The 20,270-nt window shown below is 46.4% G+C and overlaps 1 long non-coding RNA gene across 1 annotated transcript; it reads left to right on the top strand.

Annotated features, from left to right (window-relative positions):
- The first annotated feature begins 440 nt into the window (after nt 1–440).
- On the top strand, nt 441–1,767 carry LOC140845525 (uncharacterized). The gene is made up of 3 exons (XR_012124360.1): nt 441–575; nt 773–1,369; nt 1,644–1,767. It is a non-coding gene; the product is annotated as an uncharacterized lncRNA (long non-coding RNA).
- Nucleotides 1,768–20,270: the final 18,503 nt, after the last annotated feature.

The following is a 20,270-nucleotide window of genomic DNA, read 5'->3' as shown; positions in this document are numbered from 1 at the left end:
AGACAGTGGAGTGGCAGGCTCTGAGCCAGGTTCAGCGTTTAAATAACTGCCCCTTTGTTCTCAGGTAAGAGCTTTCCTGACAGCTGGGCCTCAAGTGGGTCCTGTTAGATAATGCAACGTTAACAGCACAGGCCGCTTTTTAAAGGTGGTTTTGCAACAGTTCTTTCTATTGATCTTTAAAAAATAAAAAAACTGGCAATGTAGCCCATTTCCCCACCTTTTCCGTTTTGTCTGTTCAAAAACATACAGAACGCTGGGCCTGCTGTCCTGGTGCGCCGTCGTTCAACTCCATAAACATTCGGACATCTGGGCTTTGCAGGCCTTCTGCTCTGCCCTGGTGCCGCCAAGATGGATGAGCAATGATTGCAGCCTGGCGTCAGCCAGATGGGAGGAGAGGTACAGAAAGGTCACTGCAGTTCCTGTGACTGGTGCTTAAATGGTGTCAGCAGTGGGAGGAGGAGTGGGGAGGTGGCCAGCCTGCATGGATCCAGCAGGCACAGCTTCCTCTGCCGGAGCGATTTCAGCAGAGCCTGAGAAAGGAGACGCAACATGTCAGAGAGCAGCCCCACAGGCAGGTGAGTGCACGTCTGGTCTCAGGTTGGGATACCTGAATTTAATGAAAACTAAATTTGCACTTTTAGCTCATCACCTCCTATCAAAATGCACACAAATATTAATGGGCTGCTTAAGTCCCCGTGCAGGTTCCCTGTTGTGGCACAACAAACTACTCCAAGATCTAAGAGTTTGAAACAGCCTCTTAATTTTGATGAAGGCTCCCTGGACCAGGACTTCAAGCAGGGCCCAGCAGAGCGGCCGGACCTTCCCTATCATGCCCAGCTAGATGAATCACTTTAACGATGTCTGAGACCTGCTGGCCTAGAAAACCTGTTGACTACACACAACAGATGCCTGAACATCTTCTGGCCTTTGACCAGGTGCTGGAGATGCCACAGCAAGTGAGAAGCGAGCCCCTGGGCCCCCAAGGTGGGAAGAGACACAGGAGAGAATGCGATGCTCAGTGTGACTCAGGGCCGGGACTGGGCACCTGTTCACTGGCTCAAGGGGCCGCTTGGCTTCCTCGGGCCCATCTGCATGGCTGCTTGGCGCCCTCACATCACGCTTGTGGCAGGAGCTGGGCCCAGGAGTCAGCAGCTCACTTCTGTCAGACTCTGGGCTCAGGAGGCAAAGAGCCCGCCCAGACCACGGGAGGGAATGCTGACCCTGCCTCACAACGCCAAGCATCTCCCTCCTTCCCCAGCCTCCTGCCCTCAGAACACACCTGCTCGGGTTGCAGACCCTGCTAGGGCAGGTGCTTCAGTGCAGCCTGTGGCTGTTGCTCCCACAGGACCTAGAACTTCGCCAGCACAAGGTGGGCAGCTATGGGGCAGCTGGGTTGCCAGGCTGGTCACAGTGTGACCCCAGGGCCTGGGAATGTGCTGGGTCATGCAGCAACGGGAATGGGAGTTACGTCCCTCACACTGCCTCCTGTGTGTGTTTCCAGCTCACTGCTGATTAGCCTCAGGCCTCCAGCTGTCCGCTCGAGGCTGCCGGCCAGCACAAGCTGGGTTTGCGATTGCACGGCGGCTCTGAGGCCAGCCCCCCAGTAACACGTCTGTCCTCTGTCCATTTCTGCTTGTGTTCAGGTTGCTGACCCTGTGAAAGCTGCCCTGTGCTTTCTGAAGTCCAGGCTGTGTGGGCCTAGCTGCCAGGGTGTAGCGCTGCTCATGGGGCTTGAGGCCCAGCTGGAAAACTGGGTTCAGCCAGCCGTGAGGTCTCGTCACCACATGCGTCGTCCTTCTGGAAGTATCTGGTCTCTAGTCCTTCAGTACAGGCTGCACCTAAAAGCAAAAATGGAAAATACATTTTACAAATGGAGAACACATTTTTGAAATGGTTTCTTTAACATTTTGGATAAAGATTCATGTTGGGACTATTTTTAGATGAATTGTTCCTCCTACTTGTCATACTGCTTTTCTGGGGGAAAGAAATATTTTTAAGAAGAGCAACTCTTAGTTTTTTCCTCAGGACTTAAGCACCATGTGTTTCTCCCTGCATGTGCTGGCTGTCTACAGGAGAATTTCCTGGGCCTCTGAAGCCACGGTCCAGGAACTTCCCAGCCCAGGCCCAGGAACGGTGTCCTGGCTGATGAGATGCAGCCTCTCCCTCCACTGGGCCACAGCTGGTCGGATGAGCCATGAGCTTCCAGTGTGAGCAGGGTTATCAGATCCTGTGCTCTGGAAATTGGGGACGGGACTCAGCTGGTAAGTACACCTGGGAGCTGGGGCCACACCCTCCGTGTGGATGACTCTGCAGAGAGCAGGGCGGTCGGGTGTGCAGAGGCCCAGCTGGCCTCCCTGGGAGTCACAGCTTCATGACCAGAGTCCTCTGTCCAGTTCATCCTGAACCATTACCTCAACTTGCACACTTAACTTAACTTTCTCTGTCTTTAGGAAGGCTGAGAATCAAAAGCCCTTTCTGGCAATATAACTACAGAAGTTTCTCTACAGCTCAGCCATACGCAATTTTTGACACCTGGGCTGCCGGAAATAATGAAATTTCCCCATCCTTCATCTTTTCTCTTCTCTTCCCTGAGCCAAAGGAAAACACAGGAGACACCACATCTAGTTGTGCCTGAGGGACAAGGCGTTTCTATGTCAGTGACACGAGTCCTCAGACACGCCAATCAGAGGATCCGCCTTGACCTTTGCCTTGGGTGCGTCACGTGTGTACCTTGCTTGTTTGGCAAAGCTGCCTTGTCACGACACTGACAGAGGGCCGAATTTGGGGTTGCGGTGTCTGCCCAAATATACCATACCATTTCCGATGCTTTTAATTTCCAAAATACTGGGAGAATTTTCACAAACTGTTGCTCCAAATTAGCAGCTAACGTGAGAACAACTAATCGCACTGGGCTTCCTAAACACTGCAACTTATGTTCCTGAAAGAGGCCTCCTCACTTTCAGAGACCAGGGTCACTGCACCTCCTGGTCTCCACCTGCAGCCCCTTCCTTAATACAGGGACAGCCAGACCAGGAAGCACCCAGGCAGGAAGTGTGTGCATGAGCAGGTGCACACACATGCATGTATGTGAGCGTGTGAGCACATGCACATGTATATGTGAGCAGAAACATGTGAGCATGTATGTAGTGTGATGTGCATGTGTGTGAGTATATGGACAGGTGTACATGTTTGCATGTAGATGACTGTGAGCAGTTGCACTGCAAGTGTGCATGAGCATGTGTGCATTTATGTGAGTGTATGTGGAGAGTACTGGTATGAGAGTTGACTTAGAGGTCAGTGAGAGGGTATAGATGATCTTAAAAGTGACTTCAGTGACCTAAGAACCTAACTTGCTAATGGCTGCATCACGCTGTAGTGCAGGGAAGGGTGAATGTTTCAAAAATGGTGTTTGAGGAACTCAAGTTTTGTTTGTATAAAGTTAGAATATTATCTCTACCATATCCCCAAGTAATCTCCCAATGTATTTTGTTAAAAAAATAAGTAACCAACCCACAAGGTGAAATGTATAGGTGGAGGTAAAATAGTTCTACCATTTTGGAAGACAAGGAGAAAGTGTATTAATGGTAACAGATGAGTGGATACAGCAGTGGGAGAAGCAGGTACAGTCTGACTCTGCTGCAGAGTCAAGCCCCCCATGTAACGGGGACCACGGGCAGAGATGCAGACACGCAAGTGGGCAAATTCTGTTGGAAAAGAAATTCCAAGGCCTGATAGCCTCTCAATTACAGGCCTTCGGGGACAGGGCTGACCTCACTGTGGCAGATACTTGTGACATTTAAGGGACACCAAGTTCTACTGAGAGCATAACATCTGTCCCCAGAATGTAATCCAGTTCTCGTTTGCATTATGAGGGATGCACATGGGGCTCCTCCCCCGGCCCTCTTTCCCCTTTAGCTCCTACAGGTTGGCCCAAAGAGGGGAACTAGAGGGTGTTCTGCCCCTCAGCACATACAGCTACCAGTGTTCCCAGCCCATAGTTCATCCAGAGCACCCCCACTACGGGCCAGATGTATCAAGCGCTGCTGATGCCCTCTGAGCTTCCAGTCCCCTGGTCTTAATCATGAGCAGACCGCCCGGATGGAATGGCTCCTAAGGGAGCCTCCAGCCTTGGAGGCTGAACCCAAAGCACAGCCGGAAGGAACAGAAATGATGCCAGCAGAGAAAAGGGAAACTGCCACTGACATCCCTGGAGAGACATGAAGGCATTGCTCCAGTGAACCAGGAACAGGGCACCATGTAAAAGGAACACCCAGAAAAAGAATGACTTAGGAAGAAAATCTGCCAGCAGAAAGTAAAAGCTCACTAAAATATTTGAAAGACAAATAAATAAATTAATTACAAGATGGAACATAGAAGAAAAAAATAAAATATCGTAAGATCAGCCCAGAAGTTTCAACATCCAAGTTAGAGGAGCCATAGATGGAGAAAAGAAAGGCAATGGAAAAACTCACAACAAAGTAATTCAAGACAATTTCCCAGGCCAGTGAGACTCGAGGGAAAGATAGACAGATCTGGCCAAGTGCCCAGCACCCCAGATGAAAACAACCCCACCAGGGCATGTGATGAAAAACAGGGCACTTGGGAGCGAGAGGCACACACTTGGCGTCTCAAAGACAAAGGCACGGACAGGCTTGGGACTTAAAGGAATGCCTGGAGGTAAGAAGACAGCAGAGGAGCACCATGGTGGTTCTGAAGGAAACTCACTTCCAACATCAAATTCCACACCCAGTAAAATTACACACCAAGTGGCAGGAGAGAAGAAAAACATTTTTAGATATGCAAGATCTTAAAAACTTATTTGCCTGTGTTTCTTTTCTCAAGAAGCTAGTGGATGATTTGCTTCAAAAAATTGAAAGGATAAACCAAAAAATCAAGTGCATGGGAAAGAAAATGGGGTATGCTGCAAGGGGCATGTGGGGATGGTGACACCTGGGCACCCAACCCAGGTCCTTGCAGCCTGGGTCACAGCCTTTCACCCCAGGACAGGAGTTTTGTCTGGTTAGCTTGACAGGGAAATGAGGTCCCCTCCCTCTGCCACACACCCTGCCCTGGGTCAGCAGAGGACACTCGCTCACCATGAGGGACAATCCACTGTAAGCAAAGGACACAGATCTGCTCGAATTCCTGCTCCTGGTCTGATGGCTGCAAAGCAAACGCAGTGAAGCCATGAGGCCTGGCTTACTGTCATCCTCACCTGGGCTCTTGTGCATTTCAGGAAAGCCAAGATTTTCACAGCCCAGAGACACTCGCATCCCCCGGAAGCTTCCTGTCGGCACACAGCCAGCATGTGCTGGCTGCTCGGATTCCCATGGCAAACTGGACACATTCACACATGTGCACGTATGTCTTGGATATATGTACAACCATGCAGACACACTTTAGGTAGAGTACACAAACCACACACATCTTCCATGTGTGCATCCTATGTGTGCACACTGACAGATGGATTTCCCCACCCTGCACACATATGCAACTGGTCAGATTGGTGGGGGAGGCCTAAGCGCGCCCCACTTTGGGGATGCGGCAGAAGATTTGACAGCAGAAGGACTTTTTTCTTATCAGCTGGGGTAAATTTAAATTTCTGTTTAATTGAAAAACAATACTTGAAAGTTCTCCTTAAAATAGTAGAACCTTACAAAAAAGTGTCAATAACAGATTTCTCCCCTGTTCCCTCCCCTGAAATCTAGTGTGTGTTTTCATTTAAAAAGCATAGCTAGATCAATAGATGATGGTTAGATGCTAGATGCTGTGTGTATATACAACTGAACATTATTGTTTTTGATCCAGAATAAAATGTGACTATGAGGTAGGACATGATTTGTTGGCTGTCATGTCAACAGATTTATTTGTCACACAGGACTAGTGTCCTCAAGTGAATGCAGTGGTACCAAATGCTCACTGGCATGTTCTGCACTCTGGTTAAAATTCAGTTTTATGGCCCAAAATTAGTAGTGGTGCTGTTGCTTTAACAGTTAGGCTGAGAATGTAGCCTTAATTATCTTTCTGGTCGTAAGTATATAATAAGCTAGACAGAAATAAATAGAAAATCAGTATTGACTATTGAGTGGAGTTACTTGATGGCAAAAGAAAATGGGAAAGAAAAGACAGAGGTGGACGACATCATTTGAAATTCTTAAGATCCCTGGGATTTTGGTAACTGCAGGATGATGACAACCTTACCAGGTTTGCAGAGGAATGGCTTTGATTAGTCTTGAGCTGAGAGGGGTGGGCCCGCAGGTATTTTTGCATTTGACAAACATTTCTAATTAAAAAAAAACCATTTGAAAGAGTAATTTCCCCAGTACTGCCAGGCATTTTCTGCTTAGTTTTGGAAACCTGGTAATTTTAAGGAAATCTGATCCATATGTTTGTATGACTTAAATCTGTAACACTGGATGATTATTTAAAAAGTTATTTAATGTGTCAGAGGCTTTATCCCTAAAACAAAAGGTCACACCACTTTTTGCCAAATGACTCTGAGTACCCCTGACTCTGGTTCCCAGCGGAATTGCCAGCTGTGAACGCGGCTCTAAGTGGAGAGCCACCTGCAGCCTGACGCCATGCAGAGCTGGTCCCGCGAGGACGGGATGCCCTGCATGGCCATGGGGGTGGGTTCGTGGGAAGTGCGCACTCAGTGGATTTACTGTACTACGTAGGTGATGCTTCCAGGCTATCTTCCTTCCTCTCTGCTGGACCCTTTCCAGCCAGCCTGGTCCTCCTGCAAGGGTCCCCTGGCTCGTGGTCACATCAGGTGCAGGTCCAGGGGCAACCGTGGGGTTGCTGTGGCCCCTTGGGGTCCGCCCACATCCTGGTCCAGCAGGGGTGGTATCCGGGCCTCCCAGGGGGTCAGGGGTCCTCCTGCTCTGACCTCTTGACCTCCAGCTTCTGCTGTCAGCCGCCGTTCTTGGTCTCCATGGCCTCCTCACAGGGCAGTCAGACCCGGGGCAACCTGCCTGTGAAGGCTCCAGGCAGGATCTTGGCCACAAACGCTGGGAGCTTGAGTGTTTTTCCAGGTGGACAGGAGAGAGCTCACCTGCTGTCCCGCCCCTAGCCACCCATCTCTGGTGTCCCCACTGAAGAGCACAGAGAGGGCATGCTGAGCAGATGCACGCCCAGGAGAGGAATGCCCGCCTCGCCTTGGTTATGTGCCCCAGTACTGCAGTGCCAGCGTCCCCTGGCTCCTGGGCGCCCCATCCCCCCTGGAGCAAGGCTTGCTCTGGCTGCAGGGGACGGTGGCCTCTGGGAGGCTTGGCGTGTCCTGGCTTTGCTGCTTCCGGCTGCCAGGTGCACGGGCTCCTGCTGTGGGCCACTGGGCTCCTGGCACACACACCGCAGCTCCCTGAGGACCTGGCCCTCCGCCGCCGGGAGCCTGCCGCCACTTCCCCTCATGTGCCATAGAGCAAAATTTTGTTAAACTGGTACATGTTGCATTACACTTTTGTAAATCAAATTTTGTAGTTTATTGCTAATCAGACATAATTTTGTGTGTTTAGGACTATAAATGGGGCTGGGGACCTAGTCAGAATAGGTGAAGGGGATAAAGAGGTACAAACTTCCAATTATAAAATACATTCTTTAAGCGGATGAAGGCACAGCATAGGAAATATAGTCAACAACGTTTTAATTCCTTTGTACTGTGACAGATGGTAACTGCACTTACTGTGAGAAGCACTTTGTAGTGTATGTAGTTGAATACAGTTGAATCACTGTATTGTACACAGGAAGCAAATTAACAGTGTATATCAACAATACTTATGTAAAATAGAGGGTGTCCACTACAGTGACCTTTCTGTGTTTGTGGTGTGCACCCCTGGCAGTGCCTGGGTCCGGTGGTGGTGCAGGGCAGGAGCTGTGGTTCGGGATGGGCCGTCCTACCAGCCATGAGTCCACTTTCCTGGCCATCTCCTACAAGCAAGAAATGTGGACAGGGCCAAAATTTGCCCCAAACAGGGCACTTCTGAATGAGGAGTGCTTCATTCTGGTCGTCTGGGTGAGATTCCTGGCCTCCCAGCGACAGGGACGTGGCCCATGCCTCTCGGTGCCACACGGAAGGCCAGAAGCACATGCCCACGCCCCATGCAGTGTCCCGTGGCCCCTTCTCATGCCCCCTTCCCACCCCCAGGCCTTCGGGCCCTTAGTGCCCAGAGCATTTGTGTTGTGCTCAGCAGGGTCCCCTTGTCACCTGCTCTATGTTGAGGCCTCTTTTCCATGCTGCTCCCGAAGCCAGTCTATACAGGATAGGTTTTTATTCCTCCCCCAAACGATTTATTCTGTTTGAGATGAAAATCCAATCAGTTATGATGCTCAAGAGAGATTTGGGAGATGCATATTTTTGCTCCTCAACATGTGGGTGACTTTGAATCACAGACCTGGTGGGGCCTCTGGGGTGGAAGTCCATGACCGAGCTCACAGGAATGCTAGCACTCTTATGCTTCGAGAAGGAAAACGAATGCTTGGGAGAAAATGACCCAAACCAAAGCCTACTGGAGAAGCAGAAGGGGAGACTCACGATGCCGAGGAGCTGGGCTGTCCAGAGAACCCAAGGTGGTCCGTGGTGTGGAGGCTGCTTGGAGGGGACTGGAAATCCATGTGGGGCTGGAGTCAGGAACATGGACTGCCTTTGGTGTTAACAAGAGCTCTTTCCCTGGTTGTTGGGCCATCAGCTGGTTGGGGACCAAGGTGTGACAGGAGGCAAAGGGGTGGCAGGTGTGCACACGGCCCGCCCTGGGCAGGTGCCCACGTGGGAGACAAAAGAGCCCAGTGGCCAGTCAGAGGACCGTGCAGGGCGCGGGGTGTGCAGCGCAAGGCCTGGCACATCGCTGCACAGACCCTGGGCAGTGGCTCGGCGCTTGTGTCTCTGGCGGGGGGTGTCGTGCATGGAGAGCAGAGTGTGGGTGAGGACCCCCACCTGTGAGCCTGCATCATGGAGAGCGGCCTGCCACTGTGATGATGAGGATGCACTCGGAGGGAGCATGTGCGATCTCAGGCACGTGATGGGGTGTCGGGGGCAATGCCAGGAGTCCGCCAGTGCTAGTGATCCTGGCCTTGGTTGGACATGTCATCTGCCACGCGTGACTTCTCAGAAGGGCCAGTGTGCAAAGATAACATGAGTGGAGGGCTTCACCGAGGCTCAGGCTTTTCCAAGTGCATGAGATGGTGATTTAGGAAAAACCCTATTGAGGGCATTTTAAATGGATGATAACTGGTGAGAACACAGCGCATGGCTGGTGGGATGGCAGTTTACCTGTCCACCTGTCTGGGCCATGGTACCAAGGTGTGTGCTGAAGCACCTGTCTGCATGTAACTGTGAGGGTTTTAGATGAGATTAGCATTTAGATCCAGCAACTTTGATGAAAGCAGATAAGCCGCCATAATATGGGTGGGCTGCTTCTAAGCAATTGGAGATGCTAAGAGAGGAGTTTGAGGTCCCCAGAGGAGGAGGGAATTCTGCCTCCAGATGGGAACGTAGAAATCTTGCCTGAATTCCCAGCCTGGGACTCAAGACTGCAAATCAACTGTCCCTTGGTCTCCAGCCTGCTGGCCTGGCCTGAAGATTTCAGATTGGCAGGTTCCAATTCCTTGAAATAAATTTCTCTAGATATATAGATGATGGAGAGATGACAGAATGATGATAGCTAGACTGGTAGCTGGGCTGCCTCCCTGGGGAGGCCTGGCTGCATGGCTGGTTGACCGCCAGGCTCTGGAGCCGATGGAGTCGCTGGTAAGGAGGCAAGTGGTGGGCCAGCTGGTGGTTCTTCAGCCTGTGCCCATGCAGGTGAAGCTCTGTGGGTGACCCTGAGGTAGGGTGTCTGGAGGAGGGGAGGCGAGGGCTGCCAGGGATGGGCAGGCCAGTGTGGGCTGCGAGGGCGGCCTGGGGCTCCATGTGCCTGTAGACCCCGAGGTACCTAGGAAGGCGGTGGAAGTCCCAGTTGAATGGGTGGCAGTGAGCCGGGGGGCAGAGGACCTGGTGAGCAGGTAAGGACAGGGGGAGAATGAGACACAGCAGAGGGAAAGGCCCAGCTGCCCGAGGCCCCCAGGGACCCCGTTTTCACTGTGCACGGGAAGCCTCTGTGGGGACAGGGAGGAAATGAGGCATCGTGGGAGAAAGCGGGTATTTGGAAGGAGAGCAGCCTGGGCCTAAGGGCTGGCCAACGAAGGGCGGCGGCTTGGAGGGAAAGACCCTCCAGTCGTCAGGGAGCCTGCAGACTCCCTGCAGATCAAGGCCGGAGAGAAGGCCCGTGGGCAGTGTGCCTGGATCAGCGGGAGCCCCAGGTCATCCGCAGGAGTGAATATCTTTGAAACAAGACTGGCGATATTGATGTAGTTGTCAGTTAACACCAGGTTCATTCAATGGAAAAATAATGAGAAGAAAGTTCTGATCCTGAGAAAGGGTCCCAGCAGAGAAGCGGTGCCAGCAGATTATAGAAGAAAAACACTGTATCATTGCATCTTCATTGTAATTTTATTATCATGTGAAAATGATCTGTGTGGAAATTAAAAAGGTGGAGATGGATTGCTCGCATATGCTTTTAATATTTAAAAACATATCTTACTACCGCTGTGGGATTTCCTTCTTCAAAGTGTTTTTCTGATAAATGCCAGCTATTACTGAAAAATAAGGGAAATATGAAAAAGCAATTTTGATTTAAAGTGCCTTCGTAGTTCCCCCAAAGGCAATATTAACACACCCTAAGATCCCTTCATGCCGCATCTCTAGTGCCTGTGCATGAAAGGTTCTGACAACTGGGACGATCCGAATTTGATTCAGTAAACAGCACCATTGCTCGCTCTGTCTGTGCTGGAATGCAGGCTGCGATCAGGGCAAACACTTTTTAGTAAAATTAACTGTTCAGATCTTTACCAGAAGACCAAATCATTACTTTTACAACAAAACAATCATAGTAGGACACATATTCTGGGATTTTGGAAAGAAAAGAAAAATAAAATTCAGAGGCAAGGTTTGGTATGAATTCTGGAGATGGGATGATAACAATTACACGCCACCATCGGAATGTCACAGACCTTGCCTGGTCATGCTGTTGGCATGAGGCACGATTGTTTATGCCAGGCTGAAGAAGTCACTTGAACTCGTGTCCTTTTATTGAACACATTTTATGAAGCCTGCATAAATCATTTCCTTTGGAATGGCATCCCGGGCATGCTTTCCACAGGATATTGTGCCCGGGCACATTTGTCTCCTAGATGGGAGAGACTCAGCCTTCCCCCTCAACCCCCACCTCTGTGCAAGCTCCTGTCTCCTTAAACCTCTGGTTTTTAACTGAGTTTGTGGATACCTTTTAGACCAATATTTCCACCTCCCAATGGTGAATCAGTCAGAAGAGTGAAAAACTAAGCAAATAAAAAGCAGAGAGTGTGTCTTAATAAGCCTCCTATGGTCTCCTTGGATCTTGGTCAAGTCAAATTCAACCACCTTTTTTTTTTGAGAGGGCATCTCTCATATTTATTGATCAAATGGTTGTTAACAACAATAAAATTCAGTATAGGGGGGTCAATGCTCAATGTACAATCATTAATCCATCTCAAGCCTAATTCTCGTCAGTCTCCAATCTTCTGAAGCATAACGAACAAGTTCTTACATGGTGAACGAATTCTTACATAGTGAATAAATTCTTACATGGTGAACAGTACAAGGGCATTCATCACAGAAACTTTTGGTTTTGATCATGCAATATGACCTATAAACCATCAGGTCAAATATGAATATTCGTTTGATTTTTGTACTTGATTTATATGTTGATCCCACATTTCTCCCTCTATTATTATCATTATTTTTATTTTTAATAAAATGCTGAAGTGGTAGGTAGATGCAAGATAAAGGTAGAAAACATAGTTTAGTGCTGTAAGAGGGCCAATGTAGATGATCAGATGATCAGGTGTGTGCCTATGGACTAAGTATTAATCCAGGCTAGACAAGGGCAGCAAAACATCCACGGATGCAGAAGATTTCTCTCAAAGCAGGGGGGGTGAGGTTCTGAGCCTCACCTCTGTTGATCCCCAAATTCTCACCTGATGGCCCCCCTGTGACTGTGCCTGTCTTAGGTTGTTCCTCCCTTGAGGAATCTTACCCGTCTCTGGCCAACCAGTCATCTTCCGGGGCCATACAGGGAAATGTAAAGTTGGTAAGTGAGAGAGAAGCCATATTGTTTGAAAAGGTTAGCTTTTTACTTCTTTGCAGATTTATGCCCTGTGGCTTCTATGCCCAGCACTTGTCTCGAGGTATCTTTACCACCTGGAGGAATTATGATACTCGGTAAATTCGATATGAGGCACGAATTCTATTTAAGGGTTGTAATTAGGAAGGAAGAAGAAAAGCTATAGAGGTAGCATATGGAAGGAAACATGGGAGGATTGATTATTTCTTTGACATATCTTCTTGTAGAGTACCTTAAGTATGTATAGGTTTTAAACTACTAATTTGCACACACATATTAACATAATAGGAATACGGTGACATAAACAAAGCAAATCTATAATTACCATCCATCTCCAGTGAAGCCAAGAAAACCATTTAGGCACCCTAGGCATTTGTGAAAATTTATCTATGATATGATGGATATTGTCCAAGTGTACTTGAACAATCAGACAAATTAAAGCAGCCCATTTCTGGGATCTGTTCACATCCCATATGTTCTTTTAACTGTAGATAGTCTATAGTCATGAGATTTTGGAGTGCTACAACTTGCACCCCTCCCAACTCCTGGTTGAGTTCCAACAGTACAGATCCGGTCAAATTCGTTGTCTCACTGTATGCACATGCCAGCCTAGACATCTCCCTCCTCATTCCTATGGCAAGTCCAGGAGACGGTGGGCTGGATGCAGCCACAACCGCAGCATCGTCCGGATCCCTGTGGAGGCTTTTTGATGATCATCCCCCTGCACAAGTCCTCCAGAGAGTGCTGATGCCGGAAGCTCCTCCTCATATCGTATCTTAGTTCATTTTCTGGGTATCCAAGCTAGGCCTTGATCTTCTGCATAGAAACAAACAGACCCTTTGCCCACACTTTGACATGCCCTCTATACCACTGTGCAGAACTCATTGGAGGTCAGCACACAGTAACTGCTTTTTTTTTTTTTTTTTTTTATTAAGAGAAAGGAATATTATCAGAAAAGAGTACCTCCATAGCTGATCATCTGACACCCTTTAAGTGATCAACATTAAGGATATTTAAAGCATGCGTTGATCTTTGATTTACCAATAGTTTTATCCTATCAAGGAGTAATCCCCCTTTTCTTTCTTTCTTTCTTTCTTTTTTTTTTTTTTTAATTTTTAATCTACACTTACATGAAGAATACTATGTTTACTATGCTCTCCCCTATATCAGGTCCCCCCTAACAACCACATTACGGTTACTGTCCATCAGCTTAGCAAAATGTTGTAGAGTCACTACTTGTCCTCTCTGTGTTGTGCAGCCCACCCTCCCCTTTCTCCCTCCCCCCCATGCATGCTAATCTTAATGCCCCCTTTCTTCTCCTCCCCCTCTTATCCCTCCCTGCCCACCCATCCTCCCCAGTTCCTTTCCCTTTGGTACCTGTTAGTCCATTTTTGGGTTCTGTAATTCCGCTGCTGTTTTGTTCCTTCAGTTTTTCCTTTGTTCCTATACTCCTCAGATGAGTGAAATCATTTGGTATTTCTCTTTCTCTGCTTGGCTTATTTCACTGCGCATAATACTCTCCAGCTCCATCCATGTTGCTGCAAATGTCAACCACCTTTTTGTAGAAATTCTTGTAAATATTTTCATGATCTTCCAGAAGCAAATATTTCTTAGGAGGACATGGAAAGCACTAAAAATAATTTTAGAAAGATAAACTGGGCTTCATAAATATCAAGATCCCCTACTCATCAAATGACAACTCACAAAAACGATCAGGTGGGGGCTCTCATTTGTTTCCACATAAAACCCCCCTGACAAACCAGAAAAAGTCAATCAACCCAGTTTAAAAGCTGAGCAATGACCACATAGGAACTTCACAAAACACGGTCTCCCAAAGCCACTGGGCATCTGAGGAGCAGAGCAAGATCACTAGATCTGGAGAAAAATGTAAATTCACAGTGAGAGGACTGCATGCCCACCAGAAGGCTTCAAACTATAGACAGAAAACACCAGTTCTTGGCGAAGAGATTTCTCACTCAGTGCTGTGGGATATAGCAGGTCAGTGGCTTTGGGAACATTCCTCAGCCATATTTACTAACTCTAAATATACGCCTTCCCTGTGGCCCAATTGCTGCACTCCAGATGTGACCCAGAAGTGTGTGACCAGGTCCACAAAAGATGGGTGCAAGAGTATTCACAGTGGGTTTATTCACACTCCCCAATGGCACAGCCCTTAACCAAGAGGGTGGATACCTAGGTTGCACAGTGGAAATCTGTGGTGTGTAAAAAGCAGTGGGCTGCTAGCGTAGGTCCCAGGTAAATCCTGCAGATGGGGCCTCAGGTGGACGAGCCTGGCCCGAAGAGAGCTGCCAGGGTACAGGTCTGCTTCTGTGGACTCAGAAGCAGAATGACAGGCATCAGAACCAGGGTCACCTCCAGAGTGGGTACGGCCTGGGAGGGGCCACAGGGAGGCAGCGTGTGTGGCAGGGTCAATGCAGACAACACACAGTAGGTGCTCAAGCACGAGTTGGGTGAAGAAGGTAATAGCTTTACTGTGTACACAGCATGTCAGGTAATGACATTCTAGAGCATTACATGGGTGTTTCATGTAGTCCATCGATGACCTTGGGGCAGTTGTCAGCTACACTGTGCGGCAGTTTCCTCATCTGCAGAGGGGTGACATGGTCTCGCACACTTACTCTTTGTCAATATCCTGTGCATGGTTTTATGCTGTATTTTTCCTCTGCTTTTTCTACCAAGTGTTGCTTTTCTATTTGTAAGAGCTCTTTACATGTGATGGGTTAGCCCTTGGTCTGTCATGTGCTGCAAGTGCTTTTCAGACCTGAATGTGCCCCCTGTGACTTTGGCTGTCACCCACTGTCTGCCTTTAAGTACATTCCTTCCTTGCCTGGTGACTAAGGCCTCTTGGCAGGGCCCTGTGGCCTTCCTGTAATTTCAGTCTCTTTTACAGACCCATTTTCCTCAAAGTGCCCACAGCCTCCTTTTCCCATGTGCTCCATCACCTCCGGTGCGACCACCTGGGCCTTGCTCTGTGCCTGGCTGCTCAGGGACCCTGATCCCTGGGCCCTCTGAGACCCACTGCAAGAATGGCTCATACCGCTTTAGTGCAGAAATGACATTTGCTCCCTGGAAAATCCACTCCGACTTCACTTGCGCCTACACTCACACTCACCCTGTTCCCTTTCGGCCCCCTTCCTACTGATTATTAGGTTTCTTCCACTAGTAGATAAAAATAGCAAAGTGGACCTTATGCTTTCAAAACCTTGTAAGAAAACAACCCAGACATTAGAGGACAAGGTGCCCAAGATAGAAAGTGGGATTTTGCATTTCCCTCTTTGTTCAACTTCCAAGTCAGAACTTTGTCCAAGCGCCATGGAAAGTTAAATACTTTGGGAAGACAGTTTTCCTACAGCAAATGGGTTTTTGTTTCAAAAGGACCCATTTACACTCAAGCTCGTATTTATTGGCGATGTATAAGTTGTGCTGTATGCCTGTGGTGCACTTGGCCACTCTGCATTTATTTAAGCAGTTCAAAATGCCATGTAGGAAAATATCTGTGTGTGATTTTTAACATAGGCTGATTTGGCCATAAGGTGCTCAGTCAGATTTCCATGACAGGCTTAACTGGTTTCGTTCTCTGCTGTTAGGTTTCTTACTATTTACCAGAGACGTGTATCCCTGACTACACTCAACGGTGGGGGAATGCCGTACTGCGTGCAGTGCCTGTCACCAGGTACTTGAGAAACTGCCCTCAATTTTTTGTCCCCAATCAGCCCTTGTATTTCCTTCCACTGCATGTATAAAATTACCCATTGGTCCCAAATTTCATGGTCTGTGGACTGTAATGACTGGAGAGTTGACATTTGCTCACCCAACTGCATCTGTTTTTTACTTCACTGGGAATATAATATCAGTCTTCAAACTCCTCCTGAGGACAGAGTGACCAGGCTGAGGTCCTGCCATGGTGCATCCGGTCCAGGGACTTACCCTGTACTTCTGCCAGATGCTGGTGGTATAAGACATCACTGGGGTGTGGGTGACTGCACTTTATATTTTTTCTGTGGCAGTAATGATGATAAGAATAAGTCTGTCTTATTACCTCATAACCAATTTTGAGATTTCATTTGCTGTCTTACAGTGTACCGTGTCCTGTAATCAGGGCATTCCACATTTCTAAATGTGTGTCTCTAGTGGGCAACCTCTTTTCAACCATCATCATCATATATCACTCGAACACTTTCTCAGAACTTCTTTTCCTCTGTCCTTTCCTCCGTTTTTCTCCCTCCTCCCTCCCCACCCTCTCTCTCTTTCTCTCTCTCTCATCTTTCCTCCCTTCCTTTTTATAGTTCTTTCTGGTTGTATTTGGTTGAATATATTTGAAATGCAAGTACCTTGCCAAAGAGAGGATCTATTCATTCCCTCTCCTAACCTTAGAATCAAATAGTGGGTAAGTATAAACTATTTTTAAGCAACATGAAATATTCATTCAATAACCAGTACCAGCAGCAGTCATGATTTATTCTTCAGGGGTCCCAAAGAGGCATTGTTTTCATAACTACTCTTGTGAAATTATATGTACATTTAATGGGACATAAATGTAGATATTCCTTCTCCAGTCCCCAGGGAGTCTCTGGAGAAGAGATGAAAACAGGTTCAAGGTTGGTCAGCCAACCTTAGTTTTCCTGTGACTCAGAAGGGCAGGTTCCAAACTCTGAAAGGTTGTGCTGTTTGCTCACTCTGTGCTTGTGAATCAACGATTCCAAATTCCATACCTGTAATCCATATATCAAATTCTGACCCACGGAACAGGCTTTCTATGCAAATGCAGATCCCGTAATATATGAGAAAAAAGAGGAAAGAGTCCATTCCTGAGGGCTAATGCCATCACCGAGGGCTTTGCATAAAATAAAGGTCCATAGCAGGTTCCTCTGTGCCCTGCTATCAGCTTTAATTGTTGTGACCACGAGCGATGCCCAGCACCTGCCCTGTGCCCAGTGCCACACCACAGCAGGCCAGTTCAGGTTACCGCCCCCTCACAGGGTTTGTAGTGGCGCATATGAATCCAAGTTAAGAGGCTCAGAAATACTTAAGTGCACAGATTAGCACAGTGAGATGGGAATGTGACTATGCTGCTGTCATTTTTGATACTTTTAATCGAATTCATAACAAACTAGCAGAATTCATTATCATGGTGGTGAACCGGGTGAAGCACAGTGTAGTGTGAAGACTTCTGGGAAATTCATGATGGAAACAAGAAAGAAATAATCAAGGAGATTGTTAGTTGATTCCAACATTATGACACCTCCAGATAGTTGGAGGGAAGCTAAGTGAGGGACCCCATGGAGAACTGCTACGGTAGAAACTGGCAAGGCGCTTGCCAACCTCTTTCCAATTCCTGTACACACTGAAAAACTACATTGGCCAGCCTCCCATGCCGTTGAATGGGACCGTGAATCTGCCCAGTGGTACATGGGCAGAAGCAATACTTTCCAATTCCAGGCCTGGCAGTAGCTGCCCCACACAGTCTCAGTACTTCTCCCTCTCCTCCCTTTTTCTCCCCAAGAAAGTAAAGGACTAAGGGATGGTAGGATCATATGATGGAAGGATCTGAGATCACTGAGTCACCTTGTGGAGCAGAATCAGGTGAGTTCCCAGTCACCCAGTCCAGGGCCAACAGAGAATGACCCTGTGGGTAAAGTTTGCTGACCTCATCCTAGTCAACTGTGATGCAAGGGAGAAGTAACCCTTTATTTTATTAAACTGCTGATCGACATGATAAGATCCCTTATTGTGCCATTTAGTGGTGATTACACAACCACTGCTCTCACTGCAGGCTTTTCTTACTGCTTTTTATTATGACAGTAGTGAAATGACATGAAAGCAACCATGAAAAATGTATTAAACCAACAATTTCATTTTTGTATATTCCACACAAATCTTTTGTGTAAAACACACACGTGTGTATGTATGTATGTATGTATGTATGGACACACACATATAATTGGAGTATGGGAGATACAAATTTGTGTCAACCCTTTCCACTTAAAATTATATAATTAGTTGCCTCCACAATTAATATTAATGTAGGTATAATAATCTTGAGAATTTGAGCGTTCACACAAAAATATCCAAGGTTATTAGGCCTCTCAATAAAGTGAAGTCATAACACAAAAACATTCAATAATAAACACATCATTTTGAAAATTAGGCCCTTCTTAAATTTTCTCACTTAACATTACTTTTGTAACATTTACTGACCCAATACAATAAAATGTAAATAATGGGGAAGTGAAATTGCAAACGTTCATGGGATGCAGCTATTCATGGAGTCTATGAAAGTGATGTTGACTTACTGTTGAATCAAAGGCAAAACACTGGCAAATGGGAATAAGTTAGTTTATAAGTTAATAATTGAAAAAATTCAAAATTAAGTGTCAAGCCACCAAGTATGATGACTTACTAAAATATTCAGATTATTAAACTATTCAATTATTAAAGATTAAATCAATTATTTGAGTCATGGATTATTTAGAAATGTGTTATAAACTTACAAAGGCAAAGTTCCATTGTGGTCAGAGATCAAACTATTTAGTACCAAATTTATTGAGACATATTTTATGGCCAAATGTATGGACTGTCTTGGCCAGTATTTAATTTGTACTTGGAAGAGAATGTGCATTCTGTACTCGTTGGCTGAGCTCTTCTGTATGTCAGTGAGATCAAATTTATTTTTACTATTTAAATTATCCATATTCTTACAGATTTTTTCTACTTATCTATTACTAAAAGAATGGTGTCAAAATCTCAAATTATTCTTGTGAAATTGTGTAATCCTCCCTTTAATTCTGTCAGCTTTGCTTCATCCATTTTGAAGCTCTGTTATTAGGAGCATATGCACTTATAATTATTATGTCTTCCTGATAAATTGATCCTTTTAACATTTGAAATGTTTCTCTTTATCTCTGGTAATATTTGTTGTCTTGAATGGCATTGACTGGTACACTGTTTGTCTGGAATACCTTTTCTGCCCTTTTCCATTCATTCTGTCTGTGTTTTGTATGTGAAGTTCATCTATCTTTTGTTGGAAGCATATATTGGCTTTCTGTTGCTGTTCTTGTTGTTTTAACCAAGTCTGAGAGTCTATGTCTTTTATCCAAGTATTTAGTACATTTACATTTAATCTAATATTGATGTAGTTGAGTCTGAATCTACCATCATACTATGTATGCTCTATAATCCCATCTCTTTTTTCATATAATCCATTTTCTGCCTTCTTTTTTTAGTTGAATATGTTAGGTATTCCATTCGATTCCTCTTACTGAATTTTTAAATCTACCTGATTGTATTATTATCTTAGTAGTTTTAACATGGATCTTTAACTTAGTTACAATACCTAAAGTTAGTACTGTAGTATTTTGTGTATTACACAAGAATCTTAGAATAGTGTAACTCCATTTACACTCTGTCCTTTAGTAAAGTTACTGTTTCTATAGTTTAATTCCACATTAGTAATAAACCTCTGCAACTCACATTCACAAGTGCCCAACACAGGAGAAAAGTTTGCTTACCCCTTTGAGAAATAGAGAAATGTGCTGGATGGCATGTCCTTATACAACTGATGACAGTGACCTTCCCCAGCTCATATGATCTGTCAAGACTGGGTGGTGAGTCAGGCTTATCAAGAGCACAGCTTGAAAGAGAAGGACTGTTTCAAGCAGCTCAGGGATGGTTGCCTCAAGAAGGATGGGTGATGCTAGAGAAGAAAACAGTAACTGTCCATCACTGGGTGTGGGTGGGATTTGAAACCGGGTTTTCTGACTCCAATGACCAGACTTCTAGTCCTTACAAGACACCTCTTTTCAAGAGGCAACTGTTATGTGCTCACCGCCCATTGGACATTTTTGTGATGCACTATGCAAGAAAGCATGGTGTGGGCTGAGATAAATCCCAGTGGTAACACAGGGAAGTTAACAGAATTAGAGGTTTCTCAGTGTGAAAACCAAAAGGTTAAAATCAGTATCATAAATAAGTAAGGAGTTTAAAGTAAGGAGTTTGAAGACAGAAGCTTTGCCATCTCGCCTTCAAATCTGCATTGCTTCGGCCATTGGTCCAAAC

This window comes from Manis javanica, chromosome 13, assembly GCF_040802235.1.
Source record: "Manis javanica isolate MJ-LG chromosome 13, MJ_LKY, whole genome shotgun sequence".
Taxonomy (NCBI): Eukaryota; Metazoa; Chordata; class Mammalia; order Pholidota; family Manidae; genus Manis; species Manis javanica.
Note: the sequence above shows the minus strand (reverse complement) of the source record. Positions and strands in the feature narration are given on the sequence as shown.